Source organism: Ctenopharyngodon idella, chromosome 7 (assembly GCF_019924925.1).
Source record: "Ctenopharyngodon idella isolate HZGC_01 chromosome 7, HZGC01, whole genome shotgun sequence".
NCBI lineage: Eukaryota > Metazoa > Chordata > Actinopteri > Cypriniformes > Xenocyprididae > Ctenopharyngodon > Ctenopharyngodon idella.
In genome coordinates, this window is record NC_067226.1 from 10,319,714 (window position 1) to 10,337,029 (window position 17,316).

General features: G+C 40.7%; 1 long non-coding RNA gene across 1 annotated transcript; it reads left to right on the forward strand.

Moving 5' to 3' along the window:
* Window positions 1–581: 581 nt before the first annotated feature.
* Window positions 582–5,786, forward strand: LOC127515974 (uncharacterized). The gene is made up of 2 exons (XR_007930904.1): window positions 582–805; window positions 5,283–5,786. It is a non-coding gene; the product is annotated as an uncharacterized LOC127515974 (long non-coding RNA).
* The last annotated feature ends 11,530 nt before the right edge of the window (window positions 5,787–17,316 follow it).

Genomic DNA, 17,316 nt, shown 5'->3' on the forward strand with positions numbered 1-17,316 from the left:
TGCCAGCAGCCGGTTGGATGGGACTCGCTCGCTGTTCATCTCTCTAATGAGACATTTCGGGGAGAAGACGAAGCAACCTCTGGGCACCCAATTGGTCATCACTGGCGAATTCCCATCCGGTGGATGAACGTTAAAAGAACTGTCATTTTCACAAGGTACCCTGCAATGGCCTGCCAACTGACCACATCGTTTTGATGGTTCATTTTTCAGCATGGCACTTGGCCGAGAAACTGGCAGTCATACACTATTGTCAGTGTTCAGTATCCTGTATGGCAGAATCGGACTCTGGGAGAGGTGCCACTGGCCGCTGACCCTGCAGAGCGCATCTTGTATATGGGCCGTTATCTCGTCTTCAGTCCTAAGCCCAGCAGATCGTCATGCACATCATGCAATGCTGCTCGTCTGTTTCTTGGCATGTCTAAACTCTCAGAAAGGGGCCACCCCCACCTTTCCCCCCTCTTTACAGTCCTAGCGACCAGTGTGAGTGTGTGTTTGTGTATGCCTCTGCTGTTCTCTGCTTTTCTGCCAGTAGGTCCATTTTATCCCCCATCAGAGAGGCTGATTGTGAAAAAGAGGGGGGCTTTAAAGTGTAAACCACATGAAAAAACAAAGGGCTTAGGCAAATCAGATAGCTTCAACAACAACAAACACACATCCACTAATCTGCTTAGGGAAATTAATGAACAGGAGAAGAGAACACCCCAACATCCGCATCTCTCGCTCCTGCAAATGGATGGAGGGAGGGATGGAAGGATAACGATCCCGCGACCGCCGGGAGGAGTTAGAGCAGTGGATCAGGCGGAAGGTGAGAACGCTGCTGTTTGCGTGCATGTGTGTGTGTGCGGAGGGTGGGATTAGTGGCAAGCTCCCACCAGAATCAAACAGGACTCTGCCAAAGGCATCTTTTCCCTCCCAGCCCAAACTTCAAAAACTCCACCCTAAGCTGGAAGTAGGTGTCTGTAATCCACTCTGCGGAGAAAAATCTATGCGGCAGGCGCTGCTCATCCTTTCATCCCTGCGCTCGTTCGGTCTTGCTCACTTTTCTCGTTCTCACTCTCCCGCTTGTCCTGGGAACATAAACTTTTGCACCGTACCCTCTCTGGGATCTCAGGGCGCATTGCTCTGATGATTTAATTACGGATAACTTGGCACTGTACATTATAAAGACTGAAAAATGACCAGAACCCATGTTATTCATTCAAATATCATTATTTTAATAGTTGCCATTCTTGATAGTGTTGTTGTTGATGTTTCAGTAACACTTTATTTTAGGGTCTTTTAACTAGTTGCTTATTAGCATGCATATTACTAGAATATTGGCTATTTATTAGTACTTATTAAGCACATATTAATGCCTTATTCTGCACGACCTTATTCTACATTCTTAATCCTACCCAATACCTAAACTTAACAACTACCTTACTAACAATTAATAAGCAGTAAATTAGGAGTTTATTGAGGGAAAAATCGTAGTTAATAGTTCATGTGCTGCCAGTGTTACTGATGTTTCAATATGCAATGACTCAATGTTGGATAGATGATATATATATTTCTTCATTAAAACCAACACAAGTAAATATTCATAATATTCTTGAGAAAATTCTGTCATTTACTCACCCTCATGTTGTTCCAAGCCTTTTTTTTTTTTTTTTTTTTTTTGACCATACAATATAAGTCGATGTTTACCAAAACTTTTTTTTTTTTTCAAATAACATAAGGGTGAATAAATGATTAAGACTTTTCCTTTTTGGGTGAACTATCTCTGTAAAAATAAAGAAATATACACAATTATAAGAAAGAAAAAAAAAAAAAACTAAGATGGATATGTTACCATTTACAAAACTTTTTCTGCACTCATAACACTAATAAAGATTCTCATTCAAAAGAAATATTTTGAGGCAAAACACATTAATACTTAACCATCTTTAAATTCTGTTCTTTTCACACAAGTCTGTCTCCACTCATCTCACGGTTGTCCTCATTGAGAGTGCGGTGGATCGATGGCTTTTTTAATGGCTCTGTGGTTGAGCGATGCTGAGGCTTACCGTCAGAGCGCAGGACAATCATTCTGTGCTCCTCTATTTCATGACTCCTATCCCACTTGACGGAATTTATTTTCACTTTTATGCTCCCATTTCATTTTAAGTTAAATGTTACATAATAGGATGTGGATTTTAAAGGTTATGAAGGAGTTGAAGCTTTCCTCAAAGGACAAGAGACATCCACAGACAAAACTAGCAAATCAAAACTTTCTTCTTTTTTTATAACTAAGATTATACTTATGTCTTTTTTTTCTAAATAAGGACACAAGAAGCATTCGGCCCATCCCATATATTTTTTATATATTTTAGCAAATCCCTACCTTGGTGTCATCACACAGAGTCTGTCACAGTCATGTTTCATTTTTATGTTGCATATAGCCAGAGGATATTTATCCACAGGAGCGTGGGGACCGGCAAACGCTCAAGCTCGAAAAGCTGTTAACAGGGGCTACTTACTAATTGCGGTGTCCCATGGAAGAGCAAGCAAAACCTAAAGCACTAACGTGTGTAATTATGCTGTAATCGCTGGTAATTATAGTTCTAAAGCTAGCACACCTCTCAGCAGCCTGCGGGCAGGTATATTCCATGCCTCCCCCAACTCTAGATCAAGAGCCTAGATAGGTCTTGCACGGAGAAAAGGGATTAGTTTTCCACAGCAGCGTTCATGGAGAGTCTCTGGTACTCGCTTGTCAGATTTGTTGTGGTTTTTGTTCATTTTTCAGATGCGATTTCACACACAGAAAGCATAAACATGTAGAGAAAACACAGGAATGTTGAGGAACTCCTCCATGAGGGGAAACAGGTTAGTGCTGGAGCTCCGACAAATCTCAGCACAAAAAGTGCTTTTTGTGGCTATTTGTGTCACTTCTGTGTATGTATGTGTGTGTGTGTCCATATGACGGCTCTTTGTGTGTGTCCTCTGGTGTTTGGGAGCTAAACTGCCGTGCTGTGCTGGTCTCATTAGTGAGCCCCCACTGGGGTGCTTCATGAAGACATATGGGCAGGGAGAGAGCCCTCTGCCAGACTGCATCCTCTGAGCCTGTCAGCTAGTATCTCAGCCCAGCCTAATCCCTGCTTTAATTTACTCCAGTCCACCAGGCAAGCAGCAACCAACACCGGCCTCTGGGGTGCCTTCACTTCAGCCGCCGGTGACAAGGAATATGTAAAGGCCCAATTTCTCATCCGGCAGGGTGACACGACGCAGTTCCGCCTGGGAACGCACCCCCAGAATCGTGCCATCTCTTACAGTCAGTCATCTAGTCGCCAGGCCCTCGCTGAGCGCTCTACAGAGGACTTTTTATTAACATGTTGATCGGAGGAGCCATTAAAGTGGAAATGGTGAGGCCGGGAGGATGCGCTTATTGATTTGCAGAGTAACAAAGCCAGAGGAGACTCGTGCAGGAAGATTTTTTTTCTCCTTTTGCTGTAACTTTCTCTTGCTTTCTCTCTCCCTCCCTCTTTTTTTAAGAGCAACTTTGATATACTTATATGGAGTGAATCAAAAGTTCTTTTTTCTCCTCCTCCTAAATCCAATTCACTCCTTATTTTCCTCAGTCTACTAATTTTCAGCAGGAATGTGCCGATAGGGAGCCACTGTTGACGGACTAAAGTAATTGCTATCAGCCTGTCATTAGACTCCGGGGGCTCTTCTCTCTTTCTCTATCTCTCTCTCTCTTTCTCTCTCACCCCACAGGGTTGAGCTCGGTCTTGCTTACAAATAGGACACTTAGGAGAGGAGAGGAATGCATTCCGTGATGGATTGGATTTTTTACGGTCAGAGCAGCTCTCCACTGCCTTTTCACTTGCTTTCTCATCCTCGCTACCATTCTCTCTCCTCTCAGGCCATCTCTCTTACTCTCTCTCACTCTCTCTCTCTCTCTCTCTCCGTGCCTTTCAGAGTATCATTTGCAATTTAATGCTCACCTGGGGTGAGCCCTGACAATAGCCTCCACCGTGAAATGCTCTCGGTCTTGGCCGCATGGCTAATGAAGTTGATGTTGAGCTATTTAGGTCATTGTCCCTCTACAATAACTACTTAATGCAGCTCAGAGGGAGTGGATTGTTGGAGCGGGTAAAGATTCTATTAAGTCCTTTCAAAAGCCTCTCCATTCCTCTGTCCCCGGAATACTGGACCGACTATTTCTAGGGTTGAATTTCACTTTGGGAAAGGTCTGTCATTAAAGACTAGTAGTAATAAGGAACAGTGCTATTTAGGGAGATCAGAGTAATGGACTGAATATATATCAAATTAGATTTTTTTTATTCATATATCCAAATCAATGCAATCATCCCAGCTTCAGTAGGTGTCTATAACAAAAAGGTCTTGTTTCATGTGCAGACATATTTTTTTTTTTTTGTAAATTATATATATATATATATATATATATATATATATATATATTCTATACATATTTATCTTATGTAAAAGTATCTACATGTATCTAAATGTAAATGTTTTTACAGACATTGAAGAAAAGAGATCAAAATTTAATAAAACTAATACAATCTAAGATTTAATAGAATAAAACACGTGTCCCATACAAAACAACTTGCAACGGTTTTCCATTTGTTAAAAAAATTTAAAAAAATACAAACTTTTGAAAAATGGGAAAATATTTGTAATGTATTTTATTAAATATTTGAATATATTTTAACTATTTATTTACCTATTAGAACATAGCAGTACTTCATATAACGTAAATAATGAACTATAGTTGAATGTCACTGAAGTTTTGAGGTTCATGGAGGACAAGTGTTTGCCCCCTTTGTGTGTGTGTGTGATTAGGATAGGGGAGGTCTCCATTGGATAGCACAAGTTATGAATACTGTGTTGTTGTGCTTGTGTTTAGCAAGCTGTTGGAGTTTTTAAACAAGCCCATATGGTGGAAGCTACTGAGCGAGAGAGAGAAAGAGGGAAAGGAGGGGAGAGAGAGCTTGTGAGGTTAAGGGGGGCAAGCAGGACTGGGACAGCACCCAGGCAGTATAGAGAGGGATTGAGGAAGGGAGCTCTTAAGCCTCCTTTCAGAAGCAGAGAAAGCCCTCCATCTGGCCGTGTCTTTACCCGGCCCAGCCTCAGCTCCACTCCCTGCAGGCTCACTGGCTCCTCTCAAGCAGAAGTAACTGCATCAATAGTGTAGAGCCTTTGCCACTCGAGAGTATTACATTTCTTTTCATGCTTGACTTAATCAAAAGTGGGGAAGTGAAATTTACACCTTTTTGATGCTCTTTTTCTCCCAACAGACGGAGAAGGACCATCTTAACCCATTTGATCTTCACAAGCACCCCACTAAACGGCCCAATATGCCCAACAGACGGAAGCAGGCTGGCTGCCAGTAGCCCGGTTTAGAATACGGGTCAGCATCAGAGTGACCCATGTGGAGGAGCAGTCACCCCAAAGAGCGCTCCAGAAGGTTCCCAAAGCCACATAAAACTGGGCCAAGCTCCTGACTAATGATACAGCCTCCCTCCATCAGGGAGCATTTCTTGATCACAAGCAAATACTCACAAAATTGGGAAAAATGTACAATATAAAAGCCGATAAGTATTTCCAAGTTATGGCCAATATATGGTTGATATTAAAATTTGATATCTATTTTATCTAAGCAGATTCAAAACACTAGAAACCCTCAAATTTGCATACGTCCCTCAAACTTGCATATGGACGTATATTTTGAGGTAATTACTCCTCATAGTCACACAGCCTGTTTTATTAATTAAGGAGCAATAAATGCTATTAAAATGTGAGATTTTCACCTGCGTGTGCAGATCCGACAAACCATTTTGTGATTATCCCTTTGCATGCCGTAAGGTTGCCGACCCCTGATATTGCAGTATACTCATTTTGAGATTTGCTAAAGATTACATTTAACAATGTTATAAAATGATTAGTGTTAGTGTTAAAATTATGTTAGATCTAAATTACCTTATAAATATAGATCCATTATATTGACTTATATGATCAATTAAAAAAAAAAAAGGTACCAATATCTTGTGCATCCCTATAAAAGTGCCATAAGCATCAAAGTTCTGATGACTGCATACATTATTTCTTTGCAAACATTGTTTAGCATATGGCAGTGTTTATGTCAAGTATACATCATGCTGTTTGGGAGGGTCTGATCCCTGCATGTGTGGGCTGTAATGCGTCAGGCTGTTTGGGTCTGGGATACTGGTCTGCTCCTAGCATGGAAGAGGGTGCTTCCAGTTGCTTGTGGCGCGACAGTTGCTCCAGGATCTCAGTTTTAATGAGTTGCCACTGCTTGGAGCCTTTAGCTCACATAAGGCTTACTGAGAAGCCAGCATCTGATTGGGGTCTACCATCAGGCCCTGCCCAATGTGTCTGTGTAAGGGAGAAGGTATGACTTAGTGGGGATGAGTATCATTGCTCCTTGCCATGCCAGTGCGTATATATGCATGTGTGCGCCCCCGGGCCCTGCCGAGATCTGTTTACACCTCTTAATGAAGCCTGAGCCAGCAGAGTAGCTTGGCCCTTTCCCATTCTTCCCCATCACTGCAAGATACATATGCACACATGCTCCTCTTCAGAAAAACACACAGTTTAAAGCAGGTTTTATTTCCCAAGCCTCCTCACACGGACCACGGGTCATCCGTCCGACAGCTTTTTTTAGCCCCTCCACGGTTAGCATCTCAGCACAGCTTTTGCTCTCGCAGTTGTGGGCGAGATACACGCGTAAACAAGCCAAAAAATGTTGGCCTGCGATAATTAAATGCTTGTGCCTCTGTGGAAAACAACTTTTTTTTTTACTTCTGCCATTTCTGTTGAATTTAAATTACTATTAGGAGCGCGTCCGTTGCAGAGCAGGGGTGTAGAGGGGGGTTCTGGTGTGTCACTTTGTGTTGGCCTGAAAAGAAGGGGCCCCTGTCAAGGGTGCCAAAGCCCCGCAGAGGAACTTGTCTGGGATCGTGATGTCCCGACAGCTCCTCTCTGACAAGATACATAGTTTCCATTCACGGACATACGGCTTATTGGTTACTATAGTTTCCCTAATACTCAACTGAAGGCGCTGCCTAATCTCCTCAGAATGGGTTAAAAGGGGCCGATGTTTCGAGCCTTCAAAACCACATGTTGAGAGTCAAGGGAGCAGTAAGCACAAAGAGTGTCTCTTCTGGCTTTGATGTGCCGTATCTGGGCTAGAGAGAGGGGAGAAAAGGGTAAGGAACGAAGTTGGCCCCTACACACATGGGTTAGACAGAGGTTTACAATGGCGGTGGCTGAAGCAGGGGGTCAGCGGGACAAAAAAGAGAGCGGGAGAGAATGGGAGTGAGAGAAAGAGAGAGAGATTGCACACTAATACTACTCACACGCGAAGGGCTTAGAGCTCTCAGTAGAGCAGAGGTACATTAAACAAGATTACATCTGACTGAGCGTGTTTTCTTGCCCAACATGACACACACTTTCGCTCTTTCTCTTTTTCGCACACACACATTTTGCTCTCGAACACATTTTCTTATTCTCTCATACATATGCACACACACATACAAAGGCTCTTAAACATCATTAAACACTTCTTTTTTCTTGTTTGGTTGTAAAATGTAGGGCTGTATGAATTGAAATCGAATGAAATCGATACCTGTGGAATTGTTCACAGACAGCATACGCAGTTCAACTAATAAAGATCTTCATCGCTGGCAAACAATAGGACGCATTTGCAGATTTGCTTATAATTGACTGTAGGTCCACTGCCACATCCAACACTCCGAGTGAGAAACCGCTTCAGACGATTCAGTGTGTGCAGGAACTGAACAAATCATTCAAACTGATTCACAAACCAATTTAGACAGCTTGAAAAAAAGAGAGCCCGCTAAGAATAACTACGCATTTCTTAACATGTACAGTATTGCATTAAAATAAAGTAGTGAGAGGAACGTCGCCCAGCGTAGCAAATTAAAAGTACAGATTTTTCAGTAGAAATGTACTCAAGTAAAAGTACCCACATTTAAATCCACTCTAAAAAGTACAAATTTTGCAAAAAAAAATACTCAAGTAAATGTAACGAAGTAAATGTACTTCGTTACTACCCACCTCTGATGCTAACTTCCCACAGTCTTTGATCACAGCCAACTAACAAGTACTTTTTTCCCCTGATTTACAAGGAAGATGGAAAATGGGAATGATAGTGATTCTGTCCAGCTGTCTCATAGATCTTATGGTTATAGATGCAGAAGCTTTTGAGTAGACTATTGTGTACTGCAGAAACTACCTGTAACCACATGCTATGTATCTACCCAAGTCTTCCACTTTAGAGGTTGCGTGTCTTTTGCAGTTACACATATTATCCGTCCACATGCCGTGTTGTTTTAATCCACAGAACACACACTCAAAAGGCGCACTCACTCTCTAAATTTCTTAGCAGCCAATGGTACGGCTTCCCTACTGATTGTGTGGTTTATGGCAGATTTTAAATCAATTAAGTATGTAATTTGTAACAACTGCTGGAGCTGGTTTAGACCCTAAACAATAGGGCTCGGATAACTGGCCTTTAGTACGCTCTCAATGGGCTTACATTGGACTGAATTAGCTCGCATATTAATGACCAGACACAGAGCTTCAGCCATTCACTCAGCCCAAATCTGCTTATGCAAATAGGCCATGAATTCAGTTCAAAGCAGTGTCGTTAAAAGACACGCCCCCCTCCCTGCCATCTCTCTGCACAAGCCTTCCCCCCAAGGAGAAACTGACATGAGAAAAGTTAGAACACTTGTCCTCCGCTCACTCGCTCTCTTTCTCCGTGTCTCTGTGCACGATCCAGCTATCTGTGCTCTGTGTGGGTATTGTTGAATTGGTTTATATGTGAATGTGAGGTCCTTGTGACAGGGGGTGAGATTATTCAGCCAATTGTGACAGTGTGTTCCAAATGTGGTATTCAGCAAGGGGGGGTAAGTCGAGCCCAACCAAGTTCATGCCCCTGCTTGAGGGAGCGAAAAAGAAAGAAAGAAAATGGGCAAAAGAACGAATGAAATAGAGGCATGAAGGTTCGGCATCCCCCATACATTTGTTAAGGACCTGAAGTCTTTGTTCTCTTCAGGATGGGTTTAAAAGGCCCTGTCATATTGATGCGATTGAAATGATATCTACGACCACAATAGCAGCTCTCTATTTCTAAAGACAACTCAAAGCTCTATTGTTCCTTTTATAAGAAATGTTGTTTGGATACATGCACATATGTGGAATTAGAACAAGTTTTTGTAAGACGTTCAGCTGTAAAATACTGAACATGATTCAAAGCTATTACGCAGTCAAGAGTTATGACGCCATTATTCTGATATAGACAATAAAGCTCCTATGGTGTTAATAACATTGGCTACACTAGTTATTTATTATGGAATTTCAGATGTACAATTATTTCAGTGAGCTTGACTCGTGCAGTTACTAGCTTGAATGATTCAACGAAACATTTATATGTAGAAATTCGCTTCTAGAAAAAAAGGCTAATTTTTTTTATATTAAAAAACAAACAAAAAAAAAACATTAAAAACAGTACACTAAAAAATGCTGGGTTAAAAACAACCCAAGTTGGGTTAAATGTTTGCCCAGTGTACTGGGCAGTTTTATTTAACCCAACTATTGTTTAAAAATTACTATTAATAAGCAATTTAATAAATGATTATTGTTTAATTATTAGTAATTAAACTTATTAATAAATTAAAAAATGTTCATTTATTAAATATATTAATAAATGTTATTTTCCAACATATTTTGGGTTCATTTTAAGCAAACAATACAGTAATTTTTAAACAATAGTTGACTTAAATAAAACTACCCAGCAGGTTGGGCAAACATTTAACCCAACCACTGCGTTAAAACAACCCAATTGCTGGGTTTGTCCATTTTCAACCCAACTTGGGTTGTTTTTATCCCAGCATTTTTTAGAGTGTAATATTGTGAAATATTATTACAATTTAAAATAACTGTTTTGTATTTTAATACATTTATAATTTATATTTATTTAAAATTTATAATATTTATTTATTCCTGTGATGGCAAAGCTGAATTTTCAGCAGTCTTCAGTGTCACATGATACTTCATATCAGAAATCATTCTAATATGCTGATTTGCTGCTCAAGAAACATTTCGTATTATTATTATTAAAGTTTTGAACTTGTCAGACCTAACAGCTATCATAATGATTCATTTAATTCTACTTTATAAAGTGCAGTCTCTTTAGGAAACCTCAGGAAACAGGCATTACTCAATCATAAAATAATGTTAATAACATTATAGTTGAGATGATCTTATGAGCGTGATTTGCAACATTATTGGGAAACGCAAGCCCTTGTCAGTTGTCTCAGCTATAAATCAGTGGTGTACAGATATAGTGCCTCACTGCTGCTGTACTGCTGTGGCATCACAACAGTGACTACAGCTAGAAGATGGGACACAATGCTTTTCCTCTCACACTCTTACCCTCTTTCTTCTTTCTCTCTTGTGCCCTCAACAACTATGAGTTCTTTAAAGTAACTAGCAAAATATACATAGACAGAGAGAGAGAAAGAGAGAATGCTTTAGTAGATGACAGGTCTTCCTTGGCCGTGAAATTCCCCCCACGATAATTTGTCTTTGTGTTGACGGCCTGGTAGCTCCACGCGACGTAGCTACAAAGGAAGGGGGGCAGACCTGTACTCATCAGCCACCATTTCACTGGCCCTCTTGACACCCGAGCCCCCATACCCCCTCCTACAGAACCCCCTCTCCAGGTCACCTCTTCCCAGCAGGAGCTGTCGCTTCTTTGCAAGCATAACCAAATAATAGGGCTTGTCACTGGCCTTGTCCTTTGTGGTATTTTTTAGCAGTAAGAAAAATGCGAAGACTCCATTGTAGTCATTAATTTTCCCATCCTTTTCCTCCAGCTCTCTGCAGTCTTCCAAAACGACAAGAGCGGGAATCCCTCCCTTTCATCCAGACAATTGAATTTCTGCTTTCTAAAGTTGCTCTCTTTTGCTATTGAGAGGGAGAGAGCACATAATGAATAACCTTCAGTGTGTGTATATGTATTTATTTACATGTCATTATGTCGGTGAGTAGACAGTTTATACCAAAAATAGTGCATAATTTGCTTGTAATAGTTTCAGTATGTCAACGTGGATTTCGGCAGTGTACGTGGGAGGTCATTTTCAGCAGATAGATCTATTTTAAGTCATCCATCAAGGCCTGAGACAGCCATCTTGAGAGTGTGTCATTGTTTCTGTGCCATGTTGTCAGGTTAATTATTTGTTGTGTAATTAGCTCTCAATGTGTCAGGATGTGTCAGACAATGTGGCCGGCTCAGCCCGATTTGATGGAGTGCTACAGGAAGTTGTCATAAGGAAGAGAGAGGAGGTGACAAAAGAGTGCCTGAACCCCTGGTCTGATGTAAGAGCAATGACGGCTCATCATATTGTATAGAAAGGTATTGCAACTTTGTTGCAACATCACAGAAATTAGGTGCCAGATATTCCCGCTGGTTTAAAGTAAAACAACAAAGATAAATTATGATCTATCTATCTATCTATCTATCTATCTATCTATCTATCTATCTATCTATCTAACACACCCTGCATATACATGATAACACACCTATGTGTGACATATACTGTACAGTACTGTGCAAAAGTCTTAGGCACATTAGTATTTTCACCAAAAAAAAAAAAAAAAAAAAGCCAGTTATTTATAACTTTTGCTGTAGTGTGTCAGTAGGAAATTTCAGTTTACGTTTCTGACATTTCTGACACTTACCTCAAAAGCTGAAAAACTTAAAACCATTTTTTTGGGGGGTAAAAATAATAACGTGCCAGGACTTGCTACTAACAATACGTACACGACACGCTGCTGTGAGCAAGTAAGACATACTGCTGCTGTACAATATAGTGTACATGAATTACCTGTAGAAGATCTATACAGGTGGAGCTGGGGAAAGTGGAGGGTTTCTGAATGTGCGCTGCACTGCTAAGGCAAATGCTACTCATGTATTTGAAGGTTGAGCACACAAGCGCATTGGCTACTGATACAACAGGAACCAATCAGCTGTGCCCTATAGATAATGATGTGATTACGAGCAGGTTGAGTTAAAGGACCTATTAGCCTGCGCATTTAGAGTTTCATGACAGAACTTTGTATATATATATATATATATATATAATTTTTTTTTTTTTTTTTAATTGAATTAACTGCACCCCACAGGAAGTTGGATTAAAATGACAGGAAAAGGAATTTACTGAATTACAAAGTGTTCTTCCACCTTGGTTTTCTTAGTGTCATATCAAAATTGCAATTCCTGTTTTTACCTTGATTCAAATTCAGAAATTGAAATTTAAAATTGGAATTTGGAATTTTAATTTTAAAGCATTCTGAATTAAATTCTGAACCGGTTTATACACAAATGTGTCATATAACATTTAACGTGGCCCCAAGTTGTTTTCATATTTTATGTGTGGGTTTGTTGATGGATGTGACATTCTGCAAGAATGTTCAGCACAGTGAAAAAAATCAGTTAAAGACACTCCATATTTTGAGTTGTAACAGCAGTTGTTAACGCCGTATGACTAGGTTTACAGCTGATATCTTATACTGAACAGGGATAGAGCACAAGGTTACAGGGAAAGGCAGTACCACCTGACTGAGGAGTTCATAAATAGCAACTAAAGCTCACAGAGGGCCAGATTCTGGCTATTCAAATCCAGCTTAAGTTATCAGGAATTAATTAATCCGTCCCTCTAGAAAATATACCAGCAGTCAAACAGTTATCCAAATTCTGTTCTTTCACTCATTGTGGTTTCTGGACAAAATGCAAAGACATATTCAGAATTGAGTTTCACCCATTTGAGAGAATGTATCAATACTTAATGTAATTTGGTGGCTGTTGAGCTTAATCTTGAGGTTTTTACTAAAATATGACAACATGCACGGTAATCGTCAAGTGTACTAATTGTAGATTGCATGCCAAAACACTTACATACATTCTCTGCCTTCATGATTCCACTAATCTTATGAATTTGCCAATTAATCTGTCTCGACCTAAAGTGCTTGTTAATGTAAGCCTGTGACATCCTGACCTCTCTCAAGGGCCATTAGCACCATCTTCAGCCTGTTACATTAAATAAATATTCTCCTTTGACCATATTAATACCAGAGATAAATCATAACGTGCATCTCAGACTTTGATTTTTTCCTCATCTGCATCTGCACGTGTGTTTTGTATGTATCATGGTCAAACTCTTGGACACACGAGTCCTGTGCCGGTAAATAAAGATGCATGACTCGGACCTCCACCTCCAGTGTTTCAGTTCTTCAAAAGCAGATTTCATTTAGAAACTTCTATACATAGTGTTTCTTATCGCCATTGCCGGAGGGGCAAAAAATAATTTGCAGTGTGTGGAACGGGCGCAGATGTGGAAAAACATCACACCGATCTGGATGAATCTCGGAGGCTTTGTGTTTATTCAGCTTCCTCTCCGAGGGCGAGTCATATCAGAGACGGCGCATCTCTGCCGCCCGCCTGCCGTTTTACGTTTCCTCTTTACTTCATTTCACCCACTCCAACTTTTCATTCTCTGACAGATTGCAGGACCCCATTTAACCATTTTATTCATCTGTGCCTGCAGGCGGGGGGAGCCGTTACAGTCAATAAAAACTGAAAAAGCTTGGCAGCAGAGCGCTCTCTCTCTCTTTCTGTTGAGTCTGAAATGGGCGAATGTTATGATTGGTTAATGGTTTCCCAGGCTGTCGTGGTTCAGGGAGAATTAAATACTGCATCTGCTTTCCAAGGCGTTAATCTCCAAGTCTCACATTCCGTCTGTTCCGATGTGCACGCAGGAGATAATGTTTAAAAGGACCTGGGAAGAGCCAGGCAGGCCGCCCCGATATTGCCTCTATAATTACATAATTAACTTTTTGTCTCTAATCGTTATGGAGGTAATGGTGCCGCTAAAACAGGGCTCCTGCCATCCACAGAAAACCAAATCAAAAATCAATAATCCATAGAATGCCATTAGAAGTCATAAGAGAGCCGTGTTTGCTTTTTTCCTCTCTATTTTTCACTCCTTATCCCTTCATATGGGCTAAATTAAGCTCATTTGAGCACATAGTCTTATCTCGAGGGGAGAACATCAACATCTGGGACTGAAAGACAGAAAAGCAGCAGCCAGGTGCAGAGAGGGAAAGAGAGAGAGAGAGAGAGAGAGAGAGAGAGAGAGAGAGAGAGAGAGAGAGCAACAGAGAGAGAGAGAGAGTGAGAGTGGGTAAACGGAGGCTCTGCAAACGGCTCAATAAATTACCTCTGGCCTCTCTTGCCGCCCATTGTCGGCCGATTGACCTGCTGCAAATGAATTCCATTTCTCCTCTGGTCCCTCCTTATTTCTAATTTACATTGTGATCATATACGTCTGAAAAATGATATCGTAAAAAAGATGAATGTATTAATTACCTCCTCTCTTATCTCCCCTCCCCCCCTCCTTCTGTTCTCCTCCTCAGAGAGCTCGAACAGTGTGTAAGTATGTCACTTATTTCATCATGACAGCTGTAATGTATTCACAAAAGTGCATCATAAATACAGAGAGCCCAGGTTGGTCACCCCACGTCTGCTTCACACACCTCCAGCTCTCTCTCTCTCTCTCTCTCTCACACACACACACACATACAGTCTACAAACATTTTCTCAAGTCAAATTACCCCTTTTGGAGTCCAACGGAAATTAGGTTCTTGACCTGGTCAGTGAGGCGTAGTTATATTTCAATTTCATTTTCATGCACGGCGGAGGCATGAGGGGTGACGTGGCTTTCAGAGTTGAGCCTTAACACACCTGAGCGGTGAGACCCAACCTGTGTGAATATTATAAAAATAAGGCTGTCATGAGAGAGAGACTGATTATTATCTCAGAGAATCACACACAGTGTAAATCACACCAGATGTACTTCAGTTTCATATGAAGGAAGGGTGTACCGGTTTTAATGTGATGTAAGACATCACAGCACATGATGTGAAGAGAAAAGGAAGCAGGAGACAGACTCAGAGAAGGGGATGCATAACCAAATGGGAGTTTATCAAACAAGTGATCATAAATACTTCTGTACTGTCACAAAGAAAATCTATTTCAAATAAATGCTGTTCTTTTGAACTTTCTTTTTGTCAAAGAATTGTGAAAAAAACGTATGACAGTTTCCACAAAAATATTAAGCAGCACAACTGTTTTCAACATTGATAACAAGAAATGATTCTTAAAGCACCAAATCAGCATATTAGAATGATTTCTGAAGGATCATGTGACACTGAAGACTGAAGTAATGATGCTGAAAATTCAGCTTTGCCATCACAGGATGCACATCACATTTATTTAAAATTGTAATACTATTTATTTCACAATATTACTTTTGTTTTTACTGTATCTTGATCAAATAAATGCAGCCCTGGTGAGCGTATTTCAAAAAGACAGGGGAAAAAAAAGGAATAGGAATATACACATGCGTATATAACACTTGGCTAGAATAGACTTAAATCAATTAATCAGCTGTAAGAAATTCATACTTTGTGTCAATTAATTACAGAGTCTCAATCAAGTGTCATCTGGCATTTGCATTAAGGCAAACCACAGATACCAGAGACTGAAACTTCTTTCTGAAACTGACAACAGTCCAGTAGGTTAAGAATGAGATAACCATGCTATCATCACGAGTTTCACTTTCTGACAACATTTTAGTCAGATTACCATTGTAATGCCCACTCACTCTCATTGTAAATCATTGAAGCTTGGCATCTTCATGAGGCAGAAGGAACATCATCATCAAGAACTCTCAGGTATGTGACAGTCTATGTGTGTTAATGATCATTGGTGTATATATTTTGAGTTATGGGTATCTGGGAAGAGGTATTTTGAATGTATATGTGTGTGCCTTTTTGTCTGCACATGCTGATTCCAACTATAACAACACTCTTCATATAGGAGCTGACACATGCCCTCGACCCCAAAACCTCACACCAGTGCTCTCCCTTTGAGGCTCCGCTGATACCAAACCCTGTCCTCATCCATCCTCTGAGACCGAGCCTGTCCTATCTCCCCAGGGGAGGACACCTGGCCTGGGCGGAGGAGGGTGCGGATTGAGGGATGTGTGGTGATTAATGCAGGCTGTTTAGGGTGCTGTCAGGGTGGGGGGAAAGGGTGCAGAGCTGGGCCTGATGGATGGGGACTGAAGCACAAGCTGATAAGACATGGCCCATGAATCTGTTCCACATCAACACTCACTTTGATCACTGACAGAAACCCAAAGATGGGTCTGTGCATCTGTCCAAACAGACAAAACACACACACAAACACATACATATACACTGACTGGCTATATAGCTCTGTGAATGTCTCTGTCCCACCAAACGTTCTGTCTTGCTCATTCCTTCTTTGCTTTTTTCATTCTATCTATTTTTTGATCTCCTACTTGGGTTCGCACATATTAAGTGGCGATAATAAAGACCGAGACACATTGAGATGTATTTGTGCAGTGTGTGAACCGTGGCAGTACGCATTGGTCAGTGCCAGATTCAGCAGATAAGAGATGATCCATGAAAGCTGATAGGTTCACTGACAGCAGGACAGGGGCCTTGGCCTCTACCAAGAGGAGGCATTACAGGGGCCCACGCAGCTGTCAGGACCAAATCGTCTTACACATTCATAAACACACACACCTCTAATATCTGCCATGCAGTTACCCCAAACAGTCTAGCCCCCTCTGTCTGTCTGTATCTGTCTGTCTGTTTCACTCAGTCACTCAACACCACACACTTGTGTGTTACAGTAGCTTTCTCAAGTTTGTTTTCCTTTCTCCTTTTCTCCGTTTTTTAACAGTACAGTGTATGAATGTATAAAGCGCATCAGAAATGCTACATTATTTACAGTATCAGACTATAATGAAAGAACTTGGGTGCATTTAGTTCATTTATGCCACCTTCTAGATTTATTCCACTAGGATTGTCAATTTAAAGGGATAGTTCACCCAAAAATGACAATTCTGTCATCATTTAATTACCCCTTAAGTAGTTCCAAACCTGTATAAATTTCTTTGTTCTACTGTAAAGGAAGATATTTGGAAGAATGTTAGTAACTAAGCATATCTTGCCCCCCCATTGACTTCCATAGCTGGAAAAAATTACTACGCAAACATTCTTCCAAATATCTTCCTTTGTGTTCACCAGAACAAAGAAATCTATTCAAGTTTGGAACAACTTTATGGGAAGTAAATGATGACAGAATTTTCATTTTTGGGTGAACTATCCCTTTAACACATTCATTTTGTA